The following is a 13339-nucleotide window of genomic DNA, read 5'->3' on the forward strand; positions in this document are numbered from 1 at the left end:
TACAGGCGCCGGCCACCTCGCCCGGCTAGTTTTTTGTACTTTTTATTAGAGACGGGGTTTCACTGTGTTAGCCAGGATGGTCTCGATCTCCTGACCTCGTGATCCGCCCGTCTCGGCCTCCCAAAGTGCTGGGATTACAGGCTTGAGCCACCGCGCCCGGCCAAACCTTTAAAACTTTTTAAAGAATACTGTCATTATTTCAGGATAGGAGAGGATCACTTAAATAAAGTACCAATAATAATGAAAACAAGTAATATATTAAACAACATTAAAATTAAGAACTTCAGCTGGGCACAGTGGCGCATGTGTTGTCAGCCACTAGGGAGGACTGCTTGAGCATAGGAGTTCGAGGCCAGCGTGGGCAACATAGCAAGACCATGTCTCTAAAAAGAATAAAAATAAAAATAAATTCTTCTATACATACAAAGACACCATCAAAAAAAGAAAACCATAAATGTGAGAAGATACTTGCAACAAATATAATAGTGGATGTACACAGAAAATACATAAACTCTGACAAAACAGTAAGAAAAACTCAGCAGCAAAATAAGCAAATGATACAAAAAAGTTTTCTCGGCCAGGCATGGTGGCTCACGCCTGTAATCCCAGCACTTTGGGAGGCCGAGGCGGGCAGATCACGAGGTCATGAGTTCGAGACCAGCCTGGCCAACATGGTGAAACCCCATCTCTACCAAAGATACAAAAAATTAACCAGGCGTGGTGGCATTCACCTGTAATTCCAGCTACTTGGGAGGCTGACAAAGGAGAATTGCTTGAACCCGCGAGGTAGAGGTTGCAGTGAGCCGAGATCGTAGCCTGGGCAAAAGGGCGAGACTTTGTCTCAAAAAAAAAAAAATTTCTCAAAGAAACACAAATGGCCAATAAAAACATGAAAAAGGGAGTCTCTGAGCCTACTCTGGCTTGGGAGGCTGCCTGAAGAAAAAAAAAAAAAAAAAAAAAAAGACATGAACCTGGGCGAGGTGGCTCACACCTCTAATCCCAGCACTTTGGGAGGCTGAGGCAGGTAGATTACCTGAGCTCAGGGTTCGAGACCAGCCTGGCCAACATGGCGAAACCTGTCTCTAGTAAAAATACAAAAATTAGCTGGGTATGGTGGCAGGAGCCATCTTAGCTACTTGGGAGGCTGAGGCAGGAGAATCGCTTGAACCTGGGAGGCAGAGGTTGCAGTAAGCTGAGATCACGCCATTGCACTCCAGCCTGGGCAACAAGAGTAAAACTCCATCTCAAAAAAAAAAAAACCCGGGCAAAGTGGCTCACGCCTGTAATCCCAGCACTTCAGGAGGCCAAGGTGGGTAGATCACAAGGTCCGGAAAAGAAGACCATCCTGGCTAACATGGTGAAACCCCATCTCTACTAAAACTACAAAAAATTAGCCAGGCATGGTGGCACGCACCTGCAGTCTCAGCTACTCGGGAGATTGAGGCAGGAGAATCAATTGAGCCCAGGAGGCAGAGGTTGCAGTGAGCCAAGATCACACCACTGCACTCCAGCCTGGGTGACAGAGCAAGACTCTCTCTCAAAAAAAAAAAAAAAAAAAACATGAAAAAATTATCAGTATTATCAGGAATACCCAAATTAAGAACCCAGTCATACACAATTTTAATATGAATATGATGTATTTTATTATGCTTCACAACTTATGTTGGTTATATATACAGTTAAGTATACATCAAATAATATATAAAAATTAGTTGTAAAAAAACTTAGGTAGATCTTATTGATTTTGTCTCCCTGAGTTTTAAAATCAAGTAATTTATTTTTTAAAAAACCATAGACATGAGTAGGGCCGTGTTATGCACATTAATAAACAAAGTCACACTCTATACCATCTCTGTCTTACTTGTGGAAAATATCCTCTTGGTTGACTTTTAGAGATCAGCAGTGTGTCTGGAAGAACTGCAAATGCAGTCCTAGAAAACTCTTGAATTTGCTTTTATTCATTCATTTATTCATACAGATGTTTACTGAGCACCTATGATATGCCAAACCTGCCCTTGGCACTAGGGTTGTAATGGAGAAGAAATGTGATTCTGCCCTCATGGAGTGTATATTCTAGTAGAGAAGACAAAAGGCAAATAAGTAGACAACAAATTAACAATTATAATTGGCCGGGCGCGGTGGCTCAAGCCTGTAATCCCAGCACTTTGGGAGGCCGAGACGTGCAGATCACGAGGTCAGGAGATTGAGACCATCCTGGCGAACACAGTGAAACCCCGTCTCTACTAAAAATACAAAAAAAAAAAAAAAAACTAGCCGGGCGAGGTGGGGCGCCTGTAGTCCCAGCTACTCGGGAGGCTGAGGCAGGAGAATGGCGGGAACCCGGGAGGCGGAGCTTGCAGTGAGCTGAGATCCGGCCACTGCACTCCAGCCTGGGCGACAGAGCAAGACTCCGCCTCAAAAAAAAAAAAAAAAAAAAAAATTATAATTTATAGGCCAGGTGCGGAGGCTCACGCCTATAATCCCAGCACTTCGGGAGGCCGGAGTGGGCGGATCCCGAAGTCAGGAGTTCAAGACCAACCTGGCCAACATATTAAAACCCGGTTTCTACTAAAAAATACAAAAATTAGCCAGGCCTTGTGGTGTGCGCCTGCAATCCCAGCTACTCGGGAGGTTGAGGCAGGAGAATTGCTTGAACCCGGGAGGCAGAGTTTGCAGTGAGCCAAGATCACACCATTGCACTCCAGCCTGGGCAACAAAGCAAGACTCTGTCTCAAAAAATAATTATTATTATTATTATCCATAATAAACACTGAAATAAAAATAAGCAACAGTGGTTTCTGAGAAGGTAACATTTAAGCCAAGCTCTAATTCAAAGGATGAGAATTGAGAAAATCCGCCCTGCCAGTAATCAGACTGTGATATTCCTATCAAAACTTGAACAATGGTTTCAATAGAATCTGAACATGACCATGTAAACAATGTTTCCATTCAAGGCTGTTAAAATAAAGAACCTTTATTTGGCTGACTTCATTCTCTTCAAGGACATCCTCAGCCCCACCTCATTATTCCCTCATTCTGCCCCTTTCAACTCACACTGAGACTACCCAAAATTCTCAAGAGTATGGTTTCTCTTGCTGCAGCAAGCTAAACACATCTAATGATTTTTACTACAGATGTGGTCTTTGGTCTGTAGGCCTTAACAGCAATTAGAGGGAGAATATTCCAGAAAAAGGGAATTTAGGTGCAAAGATCCTAGAGGAAGTAAAAGTTGACAGGTACTGAACTGAGACTGCTTTTAGAGGTAACAGGTGATGGAAATGCAGATCTGGAGCTGGGACAATTGGTTAGGCGAAGGAAAAAAAAAAAACATTGGCTCTCTATCTCACACCATACAAAATCAATAATAGTTGTAAAGACTTAAAAGTAAAAGACAAATCTCTGAAATGTTGAAAACATAGATAGCTAAGGTCTTACCCATACCAAACCTACAGCTAGGAGTGGCAAAAGGAAGAAGCATAAAGATAGCTGGGCATGGTGGCTTGTGTCTGTAATCCCAGCACTTTGGGAGGCTGAGACGGGCGAATCACCTGAGGTCAGGAGTTCAAGACCAACCTGACCAACATGGAGAAACCCCATCTCTACTAAAAATATAAAAAATTAGCCAGGTGTGGTGGCCCATGCCTGTAATCCCAGCTACTAGGGAGGCTGAGGCAGGAGAATCACTCGAACCCGGGAGGCAGAGGTTGCGGTGAGCCAAGATCACGCCATTGCACCCCAGCCTGGGTAACGAGCTAAACTGTGTCTCAAATAAATAAATAAATATAATAAAAATTAAAAATTAAAAACTAGGCCGGGCGCGGTGGCTCACGCCTGTAATCCCAGCACTTTGGGAGGCTGAGGCAGGCGGATCACGAGGTCAGAAGATCGGGACCATCCTGGCTAACATGGTGAAACCCCGTCTCTACTAAAAATACAAAAAATTAGCCGGGCGTGGTGGTGGGTGCCTGTAGTCCCAGCTGCTTGGAAGCCTGAGGCAGGAGAATGGCGTGAACCCAGGAGGCGGAGCTTGTAGTGAGGTGAGATCACACCACTGCACTCCAGCCTGGGCAACAGAGCGAGACTCTGTCTCAAAAAAAAAAAAAAATTAAAAACTAGTCAAGGTCAGTCACATGCCACCACTCCTGGCTAGTTTGTTTGTTTGTTTGAGATGGAGTCTCACTCTGTTGCCCAGGCTGGAGTGCAGTGGTGCGATCTCAGTTCACTGCAACCTCCACCTCCCGGGTTCAAGCGATTTTCCTGCCTCAGTCTCCCGAGTAGCTGGGACTACAGGTGAACACCACCACACCCGGCTAATTTTTGTATTTTTAGTAGCAACGGCGTTTCGCCATGTTGGCCAGGCTAGTCTCAAACTCCTGACCTTAGGTGATCCACTCTCCTTGGCCTCCCAAATTGCTGGGATTACAGGTGTGAGCTACCGCGCTGGCCAAGCATGACTGTTTAAGCCTCAAATTGATGAGTGGCAGGTGCCACATAAACTACCTTCAAATTCTGTGTTCTTTACCCTGTTCTTATCCAGAACTGAGTGACTAGCATGTTACTAAGCCTTAATAATGGCCATGAATTTGGAAGACCTAGAGTATGAGTTCAACCTCAAAAGTGGGGTAAGCTTATAAAGGAAGACAGAGTAATAAGAGAAGGCCCTTCATACAATGATGAGTAGTCTTCTTAAATTGAGGTGGAGAAAAATCTGAATGAAGTTATCAAAACCCCAAGAGCCACAAAGGCTCTTTTTATTTTAAAAAGATGATATTTTAAAAATATCATTTTTCAATGCCTGAAACACTGATTCCATGAATCATTTTACTTGGAGAGAAAAGGAAAATTATTATCAGCAAGTAAAAAGCTGGCGGGGCACAGTGGCTCCCGCCTGTAATCCTAGCACTTTGGGAGGCCAAGGCAGGTGGATCAACTGAGGTAAGGAGTTCAAGACCAGCCTGACCAACATACAGAAATCCTGTCTCTACTAAAAATACAAAAATTAGCCAGGCATGGTGGCGCACACCTGTAATCCCAGCTACTCGGGAGGCTGAGGAAGGAGAATTGCTTGAACCCAGGAGGTAGAAGTTGCAGTGAGTCGCGATCACGCCACTGCACTCTAGCCTGCACAACAAGAGTGAGACTCCATCTCAAAAAAAAAAAAAAAAAATTCGTCAATGAATAGAAAACTAGAGCAGAAGCTTTAGAAGGAGAAATATCAAAACTCAAGAAAAAAATTAAATCGGCTTTAAAAAACAGGGCTCAGTCTTCAACAGCAAAGCAGAAACAGCACGCAAAAAGATAACATGCAAAAAGACATTCTGATAAAATAAATAATATTAAGCCATTTCCTAGGAAGAGATCACACTAGACCCAACTTAATAAGTAGGTTGATAATTTAACCTAACGAAATCTGCGCGAACACGGTAGGCAAACATTAGAAGCAGCAAGGTCAGGTCCCAGTGCTGAGGGAAAACTGTTGATAGCAATCAAACATTCTGCTTCCACTGAAGTAGAAAAAGTTACTCATGGCAAAGAGATACCACAGAGGACAAATTTATTCTCACTGGGCACCTGAAGGCACAGGATTAAATACTTTAAATAGCAACACTAATTCAGAAATATTTTAAAGGGCATTTGTCAGCGGGGCAAATGTGGGGATAAACTGGAACCTCATCCTAAAAACAAACAGGAACCATAGGACTAAAAAATTCCAAAAGGCAACAAAAACAGTAAAAGTACAGAGGTCAACCTAAGTCTCAGAAATCTCTGGAATCCTGACACAGGAGAAGAAAATGAGCAGGAGAATGGAAATGGAGAAACACTGGGCTATAAATCTGAATGTGCATGTCTACATTCCATGCAAAGGACTGGACTATTTCAAATTGTCACTCAGAAAGAGAAAGCAATTTGTAAGATGTTGGAATTCACTTCCCAGATTAGGGATTTAAGAGTGTCATAATTAACTTAATAGACTTCTCCCTAAAGGGTTATAAACATCCCAGTCATGGCCTCTGGAAAACTACCAGAGATGGGCTAGCTGTCCATTTAACAAGTAAGGTAAGAGTGAAGCCATGTGCTTTTTTTTTTTTCTTTCTTTCTTCCATTTTCTCTATCTACGCCCTTCTCTCAAATTACACCATGTCTTTGGATGAGTAATACCAATGTGGGCCTAGATTATATCTACTGAATCCAGGGAATATCGTTGATGCTATGCAAGAAAACTGGTGCTTACATTACAAACTGCTACACTAATCACAGATTATACTTGATTTGTAAATCTTTGTGAATGTGGAGCTGGTTCTAAATATTCGTATGTGCCCTGTTTATCCTCTAGAGTTTGTTAATACAGAATACAGAAAAGCCTTGTGAACAGAGTTACCCAACTTTGTAGCTGCTGAAGGAGGTATATTAACAGTCAATGTGGAAGACAGTCTCTCAACTGTGAATAATGAAGAAGGAAATTAGACCCCAGTCAGACACCTGAGTGCCCTTCTGGGCTTGACTAAATAGATAGAAGAATTGGGGTATATGTAACTGGTTTTTTTTGAGACGGAGTCTCTGTTGCCCAGGATGGAGTGCAGTGGTGTAATAATCTCGGCTCACTGCAACCTCCACCCTCCGAGTTCAAGCAATTCTTCTGCCTCAGCCTCCCGAGTAGCTAGGATTACAGGTGTGTGCCACCACGCCCGGCTAATTTTTTGTATTTTTAGTAGAGACAGGGTTCCACCATCTTAGCCAGGCTGGTCTTGAACTCCTGACCTCATGATCCACCCACCTCGGCCTCCCAAAGTGCTGGGATTACAGGCGTGAGCCACCGTGCCTGGCCTATAATTGGGGTCTTTAAACTTCTCTGAAGAGAAAGGAATTGGGATAACGAGAAGACGTTTATGGTTAAATTTTAAAGGATAGCAACAAATCGGGGGCATTTTTTAACAGTATTATTTGGGCTAGTCTATTACTTGCCACATAATACATTTACCTTTTCCTCAGAGCCTGGAAAGACACTGATGCTGAGGATAATTTCAAAGAGGAAGTAGAATACAGAATGATTTTTTGGGTTTTGTTTGTCTGTTTATTTGCTTGAGACAGGGTCTCCTTCTGTCACCTAGGCTGGAGTGCAGTAGCTTGATCTCGGCTCACCGCAACCTGTGCCTCCTCCTGGGTTCCAGCGATTCCTGTGCCTCAGCCTCCGAAGTCGCTGGGATTACAGGCATGCGCCACCATGCCCGGCTAATTTGTGTGTGTGTGTGTGTGTGTGTGTGTGTGTGTGTGTGTGTGTGCGCGCGCGCGTATGTGTGTGTTTTTAGTAAAGACGGGGTTTCGCCATGTTGGCCAGGCTGGTCTAGAACCCCTGGCCTCCAGTGATCCGCCCGCCTCAGCCTCCCCAAGTGCTGGGATTACAGGCGTGAGCCACCACGCCGGGCTCAGAATGGTTTATAATGTGGCCTTGCAACACATTTAATTAGCATCCTGCCCTGCTCCCTTGCAAAGGCTTCTGGGAACACCAACAATGAGGCACTCATTGGGATGGATTCGCCCATCTAGTTGGTCCACAGTAGTTACACAGAAAGGGCAGACCCTCTGGCGAAACAAGCCCACGAAGGCCCAGTAAGGGCTTTTCTGACTTTTCTGATTTTCTAATTTCTCCCAGACTCCATGGGAAACAGAAACCAAAATATAAACCAAAGTTAGGAACACTGGCCTCTAAGCAACAATCCAGGCTCCTGATACTCACCTCATTCAACTAACGAAGGAGAAATACCAAAGGTAATTACTCGCCCTAAGTACTAGGGGCCTAATCCCTCTCTTGGGCAGCCTTTCCTGAGTATACCCCTTCCAACTCCCCCAACCCTACACCAGGTTTCTTGGTGGGAGCAATCCTGCTGCTCCTATTACTGATACAGCATTCGGTGCAAATTCCCCTTTTAGGCCGGGCGCGGTGACTCACGCCTGTAATCCCAGCACTTTGGGAGGCCAAGGTGGGCGAATCACTTGAGGACGCGAGTTCGAGACCAGCCTGGCCAACGTGGTGAAACCCCCCTCTCTACTAAAACTACAAAAATGAGCAGGGCGTGGTGGCGCATGCCTGTAATCCCAGCTACTCGGGAGGCTGAGGCAGGAGAATCGCTTGAACCCGAGAGGCGGAGGTTGCAGTGAGCCGAGATCGTGCCATTGCACTCCAGCCTGGACAACAAGAGTTAAACTCCATCTCGAAGAAAAAGAAAAAAAAAATCCCCTTTTAGTGTGAGCCTCTGAAGCCACTACTTTGGGGAGATGATAGGAGAGGATGGATTTGGACTCTGAAAAGGTAGTGATAACACATCTCCTTTTTTACTGGACTGCCCCAGGAAACTGAGTTGTACAAATAGAAAAAACTCGAAACTGTTCTGTGAACTTTTTTAGCGGAGAAGAGTCACGGAAACTGGAAATGGGAATTCACATCTATCGCAGCCTCCTAGGTGGCAAACGCTTGGTCTGAACACTTCAATAACCCTGTTAAGTAGACATGGTCATTATCCCCACTTACGGAGGAGAAAAACGCGGGTTGGAAAGGTTAAATATCTTTTTTTTTTTTTTTGAGACGGAGTCTCGCTCTGTCGCCCGGGCTGGAGTGCAGCGGCCGGTTCTCAGCTCACTGCAACCTCCGCCTCCCGGGTTTATGCCATTCTCCTGCCTCAGCCTCCGAGTAGCTGGGACTACAGGCGCCCGCCACCTCGCCCGGCTAGTTTTTTTTTTTTTTTTTTTTTTTTTGTATTTTTTAGTAGAGACGGGGTTTCACCGTGTTAGCCAGGATGGTCTGCGATCTCCTGACCTCGTGATCCGCCCGTCTCGGCCTCCCAAAGTGCTGGGATTACAGGCTTGAGCCACCGCGCCCGGCCTTAAATATCTTATCCAGGGAACAGGGCTGGTAAAGCGCGGGGCTCCGATGAAATCCTCCAGTCTCCCGAGAGCCAGGAGCAAACTGGGCTTGGGCCGCTGCGCCCCGCACAGCCCAGACTCCAGCCCTCACCTGTGACTCCGGCGGGCAGGCGGGAAAACTGACCTGAGGGGCGGAGGGCACGGCGGGGCGGCGCCCGACAGAAGGACAGGGGCGCGCTGTCCTGACAGAAGCGGCTGGTGCAGCGTTGCTAGGAATCTTTTCGATCGCCGGGTTGTGGCCGCTTCCGCCCGCCAAGGGAATCAAATCTCCCGGGCCGGAAGGGGCGGGGCGGGGCGGGGCGCGGCCGGGGCGCGCGCGGCACAGAATCCCAGGGAAGCGGACGCGCACGGCAGGCGGGGGCGCGCACAGTGCGGGGAGGTTCTCACCGGGGCAACGGTACGGGGTAGCTGTGCAGCCCTGAAAGGGATGGCCGGGAGGTCCACTCGGCTGCGAGGGGTGACTTGAGGCCTTGGTCTTAGGGGTGACTTGAGGCCTTGGTCTTGCCCCGGAGGGCACGTGATGATTTTCCGTGTGGCGTGGATATGTCAAGTCTCCACATAACCCAACTTTCTTACGTTCTCTTCCTAAAATTGACGTGCCCTCTGGCAGTCACAGTTCTCATTTTCGTTCTCCCTTGCCCACTGGCCGTTCTCCCACCCAGCAAAGACAGGAATACCTCCCCCTCTCCAAAATGTGTTGCCACGAGGAATAAGAACTCCGATAGCTGAGACTACAGACACGCGCCACCACGCCTGGCTAAATTATTTGTGGATAGAGACGGGATCTCGCTATGTTGGCCAGGCTAGTCTCAAACTCCTAGCCTCAAGCGATCCTCCCGCCTCGGCTTCCCAAAGTGCTGGGATCACAGGTGTGAGCCACTATATCCGGCCCAGAAAATCTTTAGACAAATTAAACTTTACAGAGTTGAACTGACCAAAGAATGAGTCCAGAATCCAGCCATTCCCGGAACCAAAATAGGTTCAGAGTGACTCGGGCTGCCGTATCTTCAAATAACATTTATGGACAGAAAAAGGAAAATGACTTACAGAAATGGCAGTCGAGTATGGAAACAGCTGGATTGGCTGCAACTCAACCTCTGACTATTTTGAGCACTGTTTAAACAGTTGGCCACCTGTGATTGGCCAAAAATCCGCTGCTGTGATTGAGACTCGCTACTCCTTACAAGAAAGGTTACAGTCTCTTTACACAATTCACAATGTATGGAGAAAATGTTAGGCCGGGTGCAAAGGCTCAACGCCTGTAATCCCAGCACTTTGGGAGGCCGAGGGGGACAGATCATTTGGGGTCAGGAGTTTGAGGCCAGCCTGACCAACATGATGAAACACCATCTCTACTAAAAATCCAAAAAATTAGCCGGGCGTGGTGGTGCATGCCTGTAATCCCAGCTACTCAGGAGGTAGAGGCAGGAGAATCTCTTGAACCCGGGAGACAGAGGTTGCAGTGAGCCGAGATGGTGCCACCACACTCCAGGCTGGGCAACAAAGCAAGACTCTGTCAGAAAGAAAGAGAGAAAGAGGGAAGGAGGGAGGGAGGGAGGGAGGGAGGGAGGGAGGGAGGAAGGAAGGAAGGAAGGAAGGAAGGAAGGAAGGAAGGAAGGAAGGAAGGAAGGAAGGAAGGAATTAAGGAATTGTTAGGCTGAACTTAAAATGCATAAGGAGGCAGCTTTAGGCTAAACTTAATTAAACATGGTCATCTGAATCTTCAGCAAATCATAATCTTTTTGCTGGTGGAGGGTCTTGCCTCCATGCTGCTGAGTGATCAGGGTGGTGGTTGCTAAACATTGGGATGGCTGTGGCAATTTCCTAAAATAAAACAACAATGCTACATCGATGGACACTTCCTTTCATGAAAGATTTCTCTGTAGCATGTGATGCTGTGTGATACCATTTTATCCACAGTAGAACTTCCTTCAAAATTAGTTCTCTGAAACCTTGCCACTGCCTTATCAACAAAGTTTATGGAATATTCTAAATCCTTTGTTGTTATTTCAGCAAGGATCACAGCATCTTCACCAAGAGGAGATTCCATCTCCAGAAACCACTCTCTCTTTGCTCATCCATAAGACGAAACTCCCCATCTATTCAAGTTTGATCATGAGATTGCAGCAGTTCAGTCACATATTCAGGCTTCACTTCCAATTCTAGTTCTCTTGCTGTTTCCATCAAATCTGCAGTTACTTCCACAAGTGAAGTCTTGAATCACTCAAAGTCATCCATGAGGGTTGGAATTAACTTCTTCCAAACTCCTGTTAATGTTGATATGGTGACCTCTTCCCATGAATCATAAATGTTCTTTTTTTTTTTTTTTCTTTTTGGAGATGTAGTCTTGCTCTGTCACCCAGGCTGGAGTGCAGTGAAACGATCTCGGCTCACTGCAAGCTTCACCTCCCAGGTTCACACTATTCTCCTGCCTCAGCCTCCCGAGTCGCAGGGACTACAGGTGCCCACCACCATGCCCGGCTAATTTTTTTGTATTTTTAGTAGAAACAGGGTTTCACCATGTTAGCCAGGATGGTCTCAATCTCCTGACCTCATGATCCGCCCACCTTGGTCTCCCAAAGTGCTGAGATTACAGGCATGAGCCACCGCGCCTGGCCATAAATGTTCTTAATGACATCTAGAAGAGTTAATTCTTTCCAGAAAGCTTCCAGTTTACTTTGCCCAGATCCATCATAAAATCACTATCTATGGCAGCTGTAACCTCACAAAATATATTTCTTAAATAAAATTACTTGACAGTCAAAATCACTCCTTGATCTATGGCCTACAGAATGGATGTTGTGTTAGCAGACATCCAAACAACCTTCATTTTCTTGTACATCTCCATCAGAGCTCGTGCGTGACTGGGGCATTATCAATGAGCATTAATATTTTGAAAGGAATCTTTTTTTCTTAGAAGTAGGTCTCAGAAGTGGGCTTAAGATATGCAGTAAACCTTAGCCAGGTGTGGCGGCATATGCTCGTAGTACCAGCTATTCAGGAGGCTGAGGCAGGAGGATCACTGGAGCCCAAGAGTTCGAGGTTACCGTGAGTTATAATCACATCACTGCATTCCAGCATGGGTGGCAGAGTGAGACCCTGCCTCGAAAAAAAAAACACAAAGATACTCAGTAAACCATAGTACAAACAGTTATACTGTCATCTAGGCTTTGCTGTTCCATTTATAGAGCACAGGCAGAGTAGATTCAGCTTAATTCGTAAGGGCTCCGGGATTTTGCAGGCCCAGCCTACAGCGTCTTTCCTTAAATCTCATGAACCGACCTCTGCTAGCTTCCAACTTTTCTTCTGCAGCTTCCTCACCTCTCTCAGCGTTCACAGAATTGAGGGGAGTCGTGGCCTTGCTTTGGATTAGGCTTTGGCTCAAGGAATTTTGTGGCTGGTTTGATCTTCTATCCAGACTGCTACCTATCAGCGAAGGCTGTTTCGCATTCTTATCACCCATGTGTTCAGTGGAGTAGCACTTTTAATTTTCTTCAAGAACTTTTCCTTTGCATTCACAATTTGGCTAATTATTTGGCACAAGAGGCTTCCCTTTCAGCCTATCAGCTTTGGACATGCCTTCCTCACTAAGCTTCATCATTTCTAGCTTTTTATTTCAAGTGACAGATGTGTGACTTCCTTTCACTTGAACACTTAGAGGCCATTGTAGGGTTATTAATTGGCTTAATTTCAACATTGTTGTGTCTCAGGGAATAGGAAGGCCTGAGGACAGGGAGAGAGACCAGGAACAGTCAGCCAGTGAAGCAGTCGGAACACACACAACATTTATCAATTAAGTTTGCAGTCTAATTATGGGCATGGTTCATGGTATCCTAAAACAGTTACAAAAAGAGCATCAAGATAACTGGTCTGCTGTGTGGCTCACGCCTGTAATCCCAGCACTTTGGGAGACTGAGGTGGGGAGATCACGAGGTCAGGAGTTCAAGACCAGCCTGACCAACACGGTGAAACCCCGTCTCTACTAAAACTACAAAATTAACCAGGCATGGTGGCGCATGCCCGTAATACTAGCTACTTGGGAAGCTGATGCAGGAGAATCGCTTGAACCCGAGAGGCAGAGGTTGCAGTGACCCAAGATTGCACCATTGCACTCCAGCCTGGGCAAAAAGAGCAAAACTCCATCTCAAAAGAAGAAAAAAAAAGAGTCACTAACTGGGTAGGTCAGGCCATTTGGAATGTAACATCCTTTTTTATTGTTGTTCTTTTTTTTTCCTTTTTTTGAGACGGAGTCTCTCTCTGTTGCCCAGGCTGGAGTGCAGTGGGCTCACCACAACCTCCGCCTCCCCAGTTCAAACAATTCTTCTGCCTCAGCCTCCCAAATAGCTGGGACTAAAGGTGTACGCCACCACGCCGGCTAATTTTTGTATTTTTAGTAGGGACAGGGTTTCACCATATTGGC

The 13339-nt window shown here is 46.0% G+C and overlaps 1 protein-coding gene across 2 annotated transcripts in view; it reads right to left on the reverse strand.

Moving 5' to 3' along the window:
- Window positions 1-9189, reverse strand: part of MELK (maternal embryonic leucine zipper kinase) — a 108639-nt gene extending 99450 nt beyond the window's left edge. Inside the window, exon 1 of one of the 2 annotated variants that reach the window (XM_030919641.1) lies at window positions 9044-9124. The gene's annotated coding sequence lies outside the window, so the exon portion shown is untranslated. Of the gene's footprint in view, window positions 1-9043 lie in introns of both variants that reach the window. The other variant, XM_030919640.1, reaches the window with a different exon arrangement.
- Window positions 9190-13339: the final 4150 nt, after the last annotated feature.

This window comes from Rhinopithecus roxellana, chromosome 16 (assembly GCF_007565055.1).
Source record: "Rhinopithecus roxellana isolate Shanxi Qingling chromosome 16, ASM756505v1, whole genome shotgun sequence".
Taxonomy (NCBI): domain Eukaryota; kingdom Metazoa; phylum Chordata; class Mammalia; order Primates; family Cercopithecidae; genus Rhinopithecus; species Rhinopithecus roxellana.